The sequence below is a fragment of the Lathyrus oleraceus genome, chromosome 3 (genome assembly GCF_024323335.1).
Source record: "Lathyrus oleraceus cultivar Zhongwan6 chromosome 3, CAAS_Psat_ZW6_1.0, whole genome shotgun sequence".
In the NCBI taxonomy this organism is placed as follows: Eukaryota; Viridiplantae; Streptophyta; class Magnoliopsida; order Fabales; family Fabaceae; genus Lathyrus; species Lathyrus oleraceus.
In genome coordinates this window covers 145,348,749-145,360,638 of record NC_066581.1, presented here as the reverse complement: position 1 = coordinate 145,360,638, position 11,890 = coordinate 145,348,749, and positions in this window count along the sequence as shown.

The following is an 11,890-nucleotide window of genomic DNA, read 5'->3' as shown; positions in this document are numbered from 1 at the left end:
TGGTTCAGGTTCTATGAGGGAGCTTCATTCAATTTCAAGTTCAGTGCATTATCATGGTTATCTGCAGCAAGAAAGATTTGTATAGGATGATGGTTATTTGCAGCAAGAAAGTTTTGTATAGGAGATGGTTACCTGCAACAAGAAGGTTCTCAGTATGAGCAACTTCCTCGGGCTGGTTCTGATTCAGGTTCTGTGAGGGAGCTTCATTCAATGTCAGGTTAAGTGCATGATCATGGTTATCTGCAGCAAGAAAGTTTTGTATAAGATGATGGTTATTTGCAGCAAGAAAGTTCTGTATAGGATGATGGTTATCTGCAGCAAGAAGGTTCTCAGTATGAGCAACTTCCTCGGGCTGGTTCTGGTTTAGGTTATGTGAGGAAGCTTCATTCAATGTCAGGTTCAGTGCATAATCATGGTTATCTGCAGCAAGAAAGTTTGGTATAGGATGATGGTTATTTGCAGCAAGAAAGTTCTGTATAAGATCATCGTTATCTGCAGCAAGAAGGTTCACAGTATGATCGCCTTTCTCGGGCTGGTTCTGGTTCAGGATCTTTGAGGGAGTTTCATTCAATGTCAGGTTCAGTGCATGATCATGGTTATATGCAGCAATAAAGTCCTGTACATGATGATGGTTATTTGCAACAAGAAAGTTATGTATAGGATCATCGTTATCTACAGCAAGAAGGTTCTCAATGTGAGCAACTTCCTCGGGCTGGTTCTAATTCAGTTTTTGTGATGGAGCTTCATTCAATGTCAGGTTCAGTCTATGATCATGGTTATGTATAGCCAGAAAGTTTTATATAAGATGATAGTTATTTGCAGCAAGAATATTCTATATAGGATCATCGTTATCTGCAGTAAGAAGGTTGTTAGTATGACCAATTTCCTCGGGCTGGTTCTTGTTCAGGTTCTTTGAGAGAGCTTCATTCAATGTCAGATTCAGTGCATGATCATGGTTATCTGCAGCAAGAAAGTTTTGTATAGGATGATGGTTATTTGCAGCAAGAAAGTTATGTATAGGATCATCGTTATCTGCAGCAAGAAGGTTCTCAATATGAGCAACTTCCTCGGGTTGGTTCTGGTTCAGGTTCTTTAAGGGAGCTTCATTCAATTTCAGGTTCAGTGCATGATCATGGTTATCTACATCAAGAATGTTCTGTATAAGATGATAGTTATTTGCAGCAAGAAAGTTTTGTATAGGATCATCGTTATCTGCAGCAAGGAGGTTCTCAATATGAGCAACTTCCTCAGGCAGGTTCTGCTTCAGGTTCCCTGAGGGAGCTTTATTCAATGTCATGTTTAGTGCATGATCATGGTTATATTCAGCAAGAAAGTTCGGTATAGGATGATGGTTATTTGCAGCAAGAAAGTTCTGTATAAAATCATCGTTATCTGCAGCAAGAAGGTTCTCAGTATGATCGCCTTTCTCGGGCTGGTTCTGGTTCAGGATCTTTGAGGGAGTTTCATTCAATGTCAGGTTTAGTGCATGATCATGGTTATATGCAGCAAGAAAGTTTTGTACATGATGATGGTTATTTGCAACAATAAAGTTATGTATAGGATCATCGTTATCTAAAGCAAGAAGGTTCTCAATATGAGCAACTTCCTCGGGCTGGTTCTAGTTCAGTTTTTGTGATGGAGCTTCATTTGATGTCAGGTTCAGTCTATGATCATGGTTATCTACAGCAAGAAAGTTCTGTATAAGATGATAGTTATTTGCAGCAAGAATGTTCTGTATAGGATCATCGTTATCTGCAGCAAGAAGGTTCTTAGTATGAGTAATTTCCTCGGGCTGGTTCTTGTTCAGGTTCTTTGAGAGAGCTTTATTCAATGTCAGGTTTAGTGAATGATAATGGTTATCTGCAGCAAGAAAGTTTTGTATAGGATGATGGTTATTTGCAGCAAGAAAGTTATGTAATGGATCATCGTTATCTGCAGCAAGAAGGTTCTCAATATGAGCAACTTCCTCGGGCTGGTTCTGGTTCAGGTTCTTTAAGGGAGCTTCATTCAATTTCAGGTTCAGTGCATGATCATGGTTATCTGCAACAAGAAAGTTCTGTATAAGATGATAGTTATTTGCAGCAAGAAAGTTCTGTATAGGATCGTCGTTATCTGCAGCAAGGAGGTTCTCAATATGAGCAACTTCCTCAGGCTAGTTCTGGTTCAGGTTCTATGAGGGAGCTTCATTCGATGTCAGGTTCAGTGCATGATCATGGTTATCTGCAGGATGAAAGTTTTGTATAGGATGATGGTTATTTGCAGCAAGAAAGTTCTGTATAAGATGATGGTTATCTGCAGCAAGAAGGTTCTCACCATGAGCAACTTCCTCAGGCTGGTTCTGGTTTAGGTTCTGTGAGGGAGCTTCATTCAATGTCAGGTTCAGTGCATGATCATGGTTATCTACAGCAAGAAAGTTCTGTATAAGATAATCCTTATCTGCAGCAAGAAGGTTCTCAGTATGAGCGCCTTTCTCGGGCTGGTTCTGGTTCTGGTTCTATGAGGGAGCTACATTCAATGTCAAGTTCAGTGCATGATCATGGTTATATGCAGGAAGAAAGTTTTGTATAGGATGATGGTTATTTGTAGCAGGAAAGTTCTGTATAAGATCATCGTTATCTGCAGCAAGAAGGTTCCGAGTATGAGCAACTTCCTCGGGCTGGTTCTGGTTCAGGTTCCCTGAGGGAGCTTTATTCAATGTCAAGTTTAGTGCATGATCATGGTTATCTTCAGCAAGAAAGTTCGGTATAGGATGATGGTTATTTGCAGCAAGAAAGTTCTGTATAAAATGGTCATTATCTGCAGCAAGAAGGTTCTCAGTATGATTGCCTTTCTCGGGTTGGTTCTGGTTCAGGATCTGTGAGGGAGTTTCATTCAATGTCAGGTTCAGTGCAGGATCATGGTTATCTACAGCAAGAAAGTTTTGTATAGGATGATGGTTATTTGCAGCAAGAAAGTTCAGTATAGGATCATCGTTATTTGCAGCAAGAAGGTTCTCAATATGAGCAACTTCCTCGGGCTGGTTCTGGTTCAGGTTCTGTGATGGAGCTTCATTCATTGTCAGGTTCAGTCCATGATCATGGATATCTGCAGCAAGGAAGTTCTGTATAGGATGATGGATATTTGCAGCAAGAATGTTCTGTATAGGATCATCGTTATCTGCAGCAAGAAGGTTCATAGTATGAGCAATTTCCTTGGGCTGGTTCTTGTTTAGGTTCTTTGAGATAGCTTCATTCAATGTCAGGTTCAGTGCATGATCATGGTTATCTGCAACAAGAAAGTTCTGTATAGGATGATGGTTATTTGCAGCAAGAAAGTTCTGTATAGGATCATCGTTATCTGCAGCAAGAAGGTTCTCAGCATGAGCAACTTCCTCATGATGGTTCTGGTTCAGGTTCTGTCAGGGAGCTTCATTCAATTTCAAGTTCAGTGCATTATCATGGTTATCTGCAGCAAGAAAGATTCTTATAGGATGATGGTTATTTGCAGCAAGAAAGTTCTGTATAGGAGATGGTTACCTACAACAAGAAGGTTCTCAGTATGAGCAACTTCCTCGGGCTGGTTCTAGTTAAGGTTCTGTGAGGGAGCTTCATTCAATGTCAGGTTTAGTGCATTATCATGGTTATCTGCAGCAAGAAAGATTTGTATAGGATGATGGTTATTTGAAGCAAGAAATTTCTATATAGGATGATGGTTATCTGCAGCAAGAATGTTCTCAGAATGAGCAACTTCCTCGGGCTGGTTCTGGTTTAGGTTATGTGAGGGAGCTTCATTCAATGTCAGGTTCATTGCATGATCATGGTTATATGCAGCAAGAAAGTTTGGTATAGGGTGATGGTTATTTGCAGCAAAAAAGTTCTGTATAAGATCATCGTTATCTGCAGCAAGAAGGTTCTAGTGTATGATCGACTTTCTCGGGCTGGTTCTGGTTCAGGATCTGTGAGGGAGTGTCATTCAATGTCAGGTTCAGTGCATGATCAAGGTTATAAGAAGCAAGAAAGTTCTGTACAGGTTGATGGATATTTGCAGCAAGAATGTTCTGTATAGGATCATGGTTATCTACAGCAAGAAGGTTCTTAGTATGAGCAATTTCCTCGGGCTGGTTCTTGTTCAGGTTCTTTGAGAGAGCTTCATTCAATGTCAGGTTCAGTGCATGATAATGGTTATCTAGAGGAAGAAAGTTTTGTATAGGATGATGGTTATTTGCAGCAAGAAATTTATGTATAGGATCATAGTTATCTGCAGCAATATGGTTCTGAATATGAGCAACTTCCTCGGGCTGGTTCTGGTTCAGGTTCTTTATGGGAGCTTCATTCAATTTCAGGTTCAGTGAATGAACATGGTTATCTGCAACAAGAAAGTTCTGTATAAGATGATAGTTATTTGCAGCAAGAAAGTTATGTATAGGATCATCGTTATCTGCAGCAAGAAGGTTCTTAATATGAGCAACTTCCTTAGGCTGGTTCAGGTTCAGGTTCTATGAGGGAGCTTCATTCAATGTCAGGTTCAGTGCATGATCATGGTTATCTGCAGGAAGAAAGTTTTGTATAGGATGATGGTTATTTGCCTCCTTTCTCATGTAGGTTTTAGTTCAGGTTCTGTGATGGAGCTGTATTCAATGTCAGGTTCAGTGAATGATCATGGTTATCTGCAGCAAGAAAGTTCTGTATAGGATGATGGTTATTTGCAGCAAGAAAATTCTCTATAAGATAATCGTTATCTGCAGCAAGAAGGTTCTCAGTATGAGCGCCTTTCTTGGGCTAGTTCTGGTTTAGGTTCTATGAGGGAGCTACATTCAATGTCAAGTTCAGTGCATGATCATGGTTATCTGCAGGAAGAAAGTTCTGTATAGGATGACAGTTATTTGCAGCAAGAAAGTTCTGTATAAGATCATCGTTATCTGCAGCAAGAAGGTTCTCAGTATGAACAACTTCCTCGGGCTGGTTCTGGTTAAGGTTCTGTGAGGGAGCTTCATTCAATGTCAGGTTTAGTGCATTATCATGGTTATCTGCAGCAAGAAAGATTTGTATAGGATGATGGTTATTTGCAGCAAGAAAGTTCTGTATAGGATGATGGTTATCTGCAGCAAGAAGGTTCTCAGTATGAGCAACTTCCTCGGGCTGGTTTTGGTTCAGGTTCTGTGAGATAGCTTCATTCAATGTCAGGTTAAGTGCATGATCATGGTTATCTGCAGCAAAAAAGTTTTGTATAGGATGATGGTTATTTGTAGCAAGAAAGTTTTGTATAGGATGATGGTTATATGTAGCAAGAAGGTTCTCAGTATGAGCAACTTCCTCGGGCTGGTTCTGGTTTAGGTTATGTGAGGGAGCTTCATTCAATGTCAGGTTCAGTTCATGATCATGGTTATATGCAACAAGAAAGTTTGGTATAGGGTGATGGTTATTTTCAGCAAGAAAGTTCTGTATAAGATCATCGTTATCTGCAGCAAGACGGTTCTTAGTATGATCGCCTTTCTCGGGTGGTTCTGGTTCAGGATCTGTGAGGGAGTTTAATTCAATGTCAGGTTCAGTGCATGATCATGGTTATACGAAGCAAGAAAGTTATGTACAGGTTGATGGATATTTGCAGCAAGAATGTTCTGTATAGGATCATCGTTATCTACAACAAGAAGGTTCTTAGTATGAGTAATTTCCTCGGGCTGGTTCTTGTTCAGGTTCTTTTAGAGAGCTTCATTCAATGTCAGGTTAAGTGCATGATAATGGTTATCTGCAGCAAGAAAGTTTTATACAGGATGATGGTTATTTGCAGCAAGAAAGTTATGTATAGAATCATCATTATCTGCAGCAAGAAGGTTCTCAATATGAGCAACTTCCTCGGGCTGGTTCTGGTTCAGGTTCTATGAGGGAGCTTCATTCAATGTCAGGTTCAGTGCATGATCATGGTTATCTGCAGGAAGAAAGTTTTGTATAAGATGATGGTTATTTGCCACAAGAAAGTTCTATATAGGATGCTGGTTATCTGCAGCAAGAAGGTTCTCAGAATGAGCAACTTCCTCGGGTTGGTTCTGGTTTAGGTTATGTGGGGGAGCTTCATTCAATGTCAGGTTCAGTTCATGATCATGGTTATATGCAACAAGAAAGTTTGGTATAGGGTGATTGTTATTTTCAGCAAGAAAGTTCTGTATAAGATCATCGTTATCTGCAGCAAGATGGTTCTTAGTATGATCGCCTTTCTCGGGCTGGTTCTGGTTCATGATCTGTGAGGGAGTTTAATTCAATGTCAGGTTCAGTGCATGATCATGGTTATACGAAGCAAGAAAGTTATGTACAGGTTGATGGATATTTGCAGCAAGAATGTTCTGTATAGGATCATCGTTATCTACAACAAGAAGGTTCTTAGTATGAGTAATTTCCTCGGGCTGGTTCTTGTTCAGGTTCTTTTAGAGAGCTTCATTCAATGTCAGGTTAAGTGCATGATAATGGTTATCTGCAACAAGAAAGTTTTATACAGGATGATGGTTATTTGCAGCAAGAAAGTTCTGTATAGGATCATCGTTATCTGCAGCAAGAAGGTTCTCAATATGAGCAACTTCCTCAGGCTGGTTCTGGTTCAGGTTCTATGAGGGAGCTTCATTCAATGTCAGGTTCAGTGCATGATCATGGTTATCTGCAGGAAGAAAGTTTTGTATAAGATGATGGTTATTTGCCGCAAGAAAGTTCTATATAGGATGCTGGTTATCTGCAGCAAGAAGGTTCTCAGAATGAGAAACTTCCTCGGGTTGGTTCTGGTTTAGGTTATGTGAGGGAGCTTCATTCAATGTCAGGTTCAGTTCATGATCATGGTTATATGCAACAAGAAAGTTTGGTATAGGGTGATTGTTATTTTCAGCAAGAAAGTTCTGTATAAGATCATCGTTATCTGCAGCAAGACGGTTCTTAGTATGATCGCCTTTCTCGGGCTGGTTCTGGTTCAGGATCTGTGAGGGAGTTTAATTCAATGTCATGTTCAGTGCATGATCATGGTTATACGAAGCAAGAAAGTTATGTACAGGTTGATGGATATTTGCAGCAAGAATGTTCTGTATAGGATCATCGTTATCTACAACAAGAAGGTTCTTAGTATGAGCAATTTCCTCGGGCTGGTTCTTGTTCAGGTTCTTTTAGAGAGCTTCATTCAATGTCAGGTTAAGTGCATCATAATGGTTATCTGCAGCAAGAAAGTTTTATACAGGATGATGGTTATTTGCAGCAAGAAAGTTATGTATAGAATCATCGTTATCTGCAGCAAGAAGGTTCTCAATATGAGCAACTTCCTCGGGCTGGTTCTGGTTCAAGTTCTTTAAGGTAGCTTCACTCAATTTCAGGTTCAGTGCATGATCATGGTTATATGCAACAAGAAAGTTATGTATAAGATGATAGTTATTTGCAGCAAGAAAGTTCTGTATAGGATCATCGTTATCTGCAGCAAGAAGGTTCTCAATATGAGCAACTTCCTCAGGCTGGTTCTGGTTCAGGTTCTATGAGGGAGCTTCATTCAATGTCAGGTTCAGTGCATGATCATGGTTATCTGCAGGAAGAAAGTTTTGTATAAGATGATGGTTATTTGCCGCAAGAAAGTTCTATATAGGATGCTGGTTATCTGCAGCAAGAAGGTTCTCAGAATGAGCAACTTCCTCGGGTTGGTTCTGGTTTAGGTTATGTGAGGGAGCTTCATTCAATGTCAGGTTCAGTTCATGATCATGGTTATATGCAACAAGAAAGTTTGGTATAAGGTGATTGTTATTTTCAGCAAGAAAGTTCTGTATAAGATCATCGTTATCTGCAGCAAGACGGTTCTTAGTATGATCGCCTTTCTCGGGCTGGTTCTGGTTCAGGATCTGTGAGGGAGTTTAATTCAATGTCAGGTTCAGTGCATGATCATGGTTATACGAAGCAAGAAAGTTATGTACAGGTTGATGGATATTTGCAGCAAGAAAGTTCTGTATAGGATCATCGTTATCTACAACAAGAAGGTTCTTAGTATGAGCAATTTCCTCGGGTTGGTTCTTGTTCAGGTTCTTTTAGAGAGCTTCATTCAATGTCAGGTTAAGTGCATGATAATGGTTATCTGCAGCAAGAAAGTTTTGTACAGGATGATGGTTATTTGCAGCAAGAAAGTTATGTATAGAATCATCATTATCTGCAGCAAGAAGGTTCTCAATATGAGCAACTTCCTCGGGCTGGTTCTGGTTCAGGTTCTTTAAGGTAGCTTCATTCAATTTCAGGTTCAGTGCATGATCATGGTTATATGCAACAAGAAAGTTCTGTATAAGATGATAGTTATTTGCAGCAAGAAAGTTCTGTATAGGATCATCGTTATCTGCAGCAAGAAGGTATTCAAGATGAGCAACATCCTCAGGCTGGTTCTGGTTCAGGTTCTATGAGGGAGCTTCATTCAATGTCAGGTTCAGTGCATGATCATGGTTATCTGCATGATGAAAGTTTTGTATAAGATGATGGTTATTTGTCGCAAGAAAGTTCTGTATAGGATGATGGTTATCTGCAGCAAGAAGGTTCTCAGTATGAGCAACTTCCTCAACCTGGTTCTGGTTTAGGTTCTGTGAGGGAGCTTCATTCAATGTCAGGTTCAGTGCATGATCATGGTTATCTACAGCAAGAAAGTTTTGTAAAGGATGATGGTTATTTGCAGCAAGAAAGTTCGGTATAAGATAATTGTTATCTGCAGCAAGAAGGTTCTCAGTATGAGCGCCTTTCTCGGGCTGGTTCTGGTTCAGGTTCTATGAGGGAGCTACATTCAATGTCAAGTTCAGTGCATGATCATGGTTATCTGCAGGAAGAAAGTTCTGTATAGGATGATGGATATTTGCAGCAAGAATGTTCTGTATAGGATCATCGTTATCTGCAGCAAGAAGGTTCTTAGTATGAGCAATTTCCTAGGGCTGGTTCTTGTTTAGGTTCTTTGAGATAGCTTCATTCAATGTCAGGTTCAGTGCATGATCATTGTTATCTGCAGCAAGAAAGATTTGTATAGGATGATGGTTATTTGCAGCAAAAAAGTTCTGTATAAGATCATCATTATCTGCAGCAAGAAGGTTCTCAGAATGATCGCCTTTCTCGGGCTGGGTCTGGTTCAGGATCTGTGAGGGAGTTTCATTCAATGTCAGGTTCAGTGCATGATCATGGTTATCTGCAGCAAGAAAGTTCTGTATAGGATGATGGTTATTTGCAGCAAGAAAGTTCTGTATAGGATCATCATTATCTGCAGCAAGAAGGTTCTTAGTATGAGCAATTTCATCGGGCTGGTTCTTCTTTATGTTCTTTGAGATAGCTTCATTCAATGTCAGGTTCAGTGCATGATCATTGTTATCTGCAGCAAGAAAGTTTTGTATAGGATGATTGTTATTTGTAGCAAGAAAGTTATGTATAGGATCATCGTTATCTGCAGCAAGAAGGTTCTCAATATGAGCAACTTCCTCAGGCTGGTTCTGGTTCAGGTTCTATGAGGGAGCTTCATTCAATGTCAGGTTCAGTGCATGATCATGGTTATCTGCAGGAAGAAAGTTTTGTATAGGATGATGGTTATTTGCCGCAAGAAAGTTCTGTATAGCATGATGGTTATCTGCAGCAAGAATGTTCTCAGTATGAGCAACTTCCTCAGGCTGGTTCTGGTTTAGGTTCTGTGAGGGAGCATCATTCAATGTCAGGTTCAGTGCATGATCATGGTTATCTACAGCAAGAAAGTTTTGTAAAGGATGAGGGTTATTTTCAGCAAGAAAGTTCTGTATAAGATAATCCTTATCTGCAGCAAGAAGGTTCTCAGTATGAGCGCCTTTCTCGGGCTGATTCTGGTTCTGGTTCTATGAGGGAGCTACATTCAATGTCAAGTTCAGTGCATGATCATGGTTATCTGCAGGAAGAAAGTTTTGTATAGGATGATGGTTATTTGTAGCAAGAAAGTTCTGTATAAGATCATCGTTATCTGCAGCAAGAAGGTTCTCAGTATGATTGCCTTTCTCGGGTTGGTTCTGGTTCAGGATCTGTGAGGGAGTTTCATTCAATGTCAGGTTCAGTGCAGGATCATGGTTATCTACAGCAAGAAAGTTTTGTATAGGATGATGGTTATTTGCAGCAAGAAAGTTCAGTATAGGATCATCGTTATTTGCAGCAAGAAGGTTCTCAATATGAGCAACTTCCTCGGGCTGGTTCTGGTTCAGGTTCTGTGATGGAGCTTCATTCATTGTCAGGTTCAGTCCATGATCATGGATATCTGCAGCAAGGAAGTTCTGTATAGGATGATGGATATTTGCAGCAAGAAAGTTCTGTATAGGAGATGGTTACCTACAACAAGAAGGTTCTCAGTATGAGCAACTTCCTCGGGCTGGTTTTAGTTAAGGTTCTGTGAGGGAGCTTCATTCAATGTCAGGTTTAGTGCATTATCATGGTTATCTGCAGCAAGAAAGATTTGTATAGGATGATGGTTATTTGCAGCAAGAAAGTTCTATATAGGATGATGGTTATCTGTAGCAAGAAGGTTCTCAGAATGAGCAACTTCCTCGGGCTGGTTCTGGTTTAGGTTATGTGAGGGAGCTTCATTCAATGTCAGGTTCATTGCATGATCATGGTTATATGCAGCAAGAAAGTTTGGTATAGGGTGATGGTTATTTGCAGCAAGAAAGTTCTGTATAAGATCATCGTTATCTGCAGCAAGAAGGTTCTAGTGTATGATCGACTTTCTCGGGCTGGTTCTGGTTCAGGATCTGTGAGGGAGTGTCATTCAATGTCAGGTTCAGTGCATGATCAAGGTTATAAGAAGCAAGAAAGTTCTGTACAGGTTGATGGATATTTGCAGCAAGAATGTTCTGTATAGGATCATCGTTATCTACAGCAAGAAGGTTCTTAGTATGAGCAATTTCCTCGGGCTGGTTCTTGTTCAGGTTCTTTGAGAGAGCTTCATTCAATGTCAGGTTCAGTGCATGATAATGGTTATCTAGGGGAAGAAAGTTTTGTATAGGATGATGGTTATTTGCAGCAAGAAAGTTATGTATAGGATCATAGTTATCTGCAGCAATATGGTTCTGAATATGAGCAACTTCCTCGGGCTGGTTCTGGTTCAGGTTCTTTATGGGAGCTTCATTCAATTTCAGGTTCAGTGAATGAACATGGTTATCTGCAACAAGAAAGTTCTGTATAAGATGATAGTTATTTGCAGCAAGAAAGTTATGTATAGGATCATCGTTATCTGCATCAAGAAGGTTCTTAATATGAGCAACTTCCTTAGGCTGGTTCAGGTTCAGGTTCTATGAGGGAGCTTCATTCAATGTCAGGTTCAGTGCATGATCATGGTTATCTGCAGGAAGAAAGTTTTGTATAGGATGATGGTTATTTGCCTCCTTTCTCATGTAGGTTTTAGTTCAGGTTCTGTGAGGGAGCTGTATTCAATGTCAGGTTCAGTGAATGATCATGGTTATCTACAGCAAGAAAGTTCTGTATAGGATGATGGTTATTTGCAGCAAGAAAATTCTCTATAAGATAATCGTTATCTGCAGCAAGAAGGTTCTCAGTATGAGCGCCTTTCTTGGGCTGGTTCTGGTTTAGGTTCTATGAGGGAGCTACATTCAATGTCAAGTTCAGTGCATGATCATGGTTATCTGCAGGAAGAAAGTTCTGTATAGGATGACAGTTATTTGCAGCAAGAAAGTTCTGTATAAGATCATCGTTATCTGCAGCAAGAAGGTTCTCAGTATGAACAACTTCCTCGGGCTGGTTGTGGTTAAGGTTCTGTGAGGGAGCTTCATTCAATGTCAGGTTTAGTGCATTATCATGGTTATCTGCAGCAAGAAAGATTTGTATAGGATGATGGTTATTTGCAGCAAGAAAGTTCTGTATAGGATGATGGTTATCTGCAGCAAGAAGGTTCTCAGTATGAGCAACTT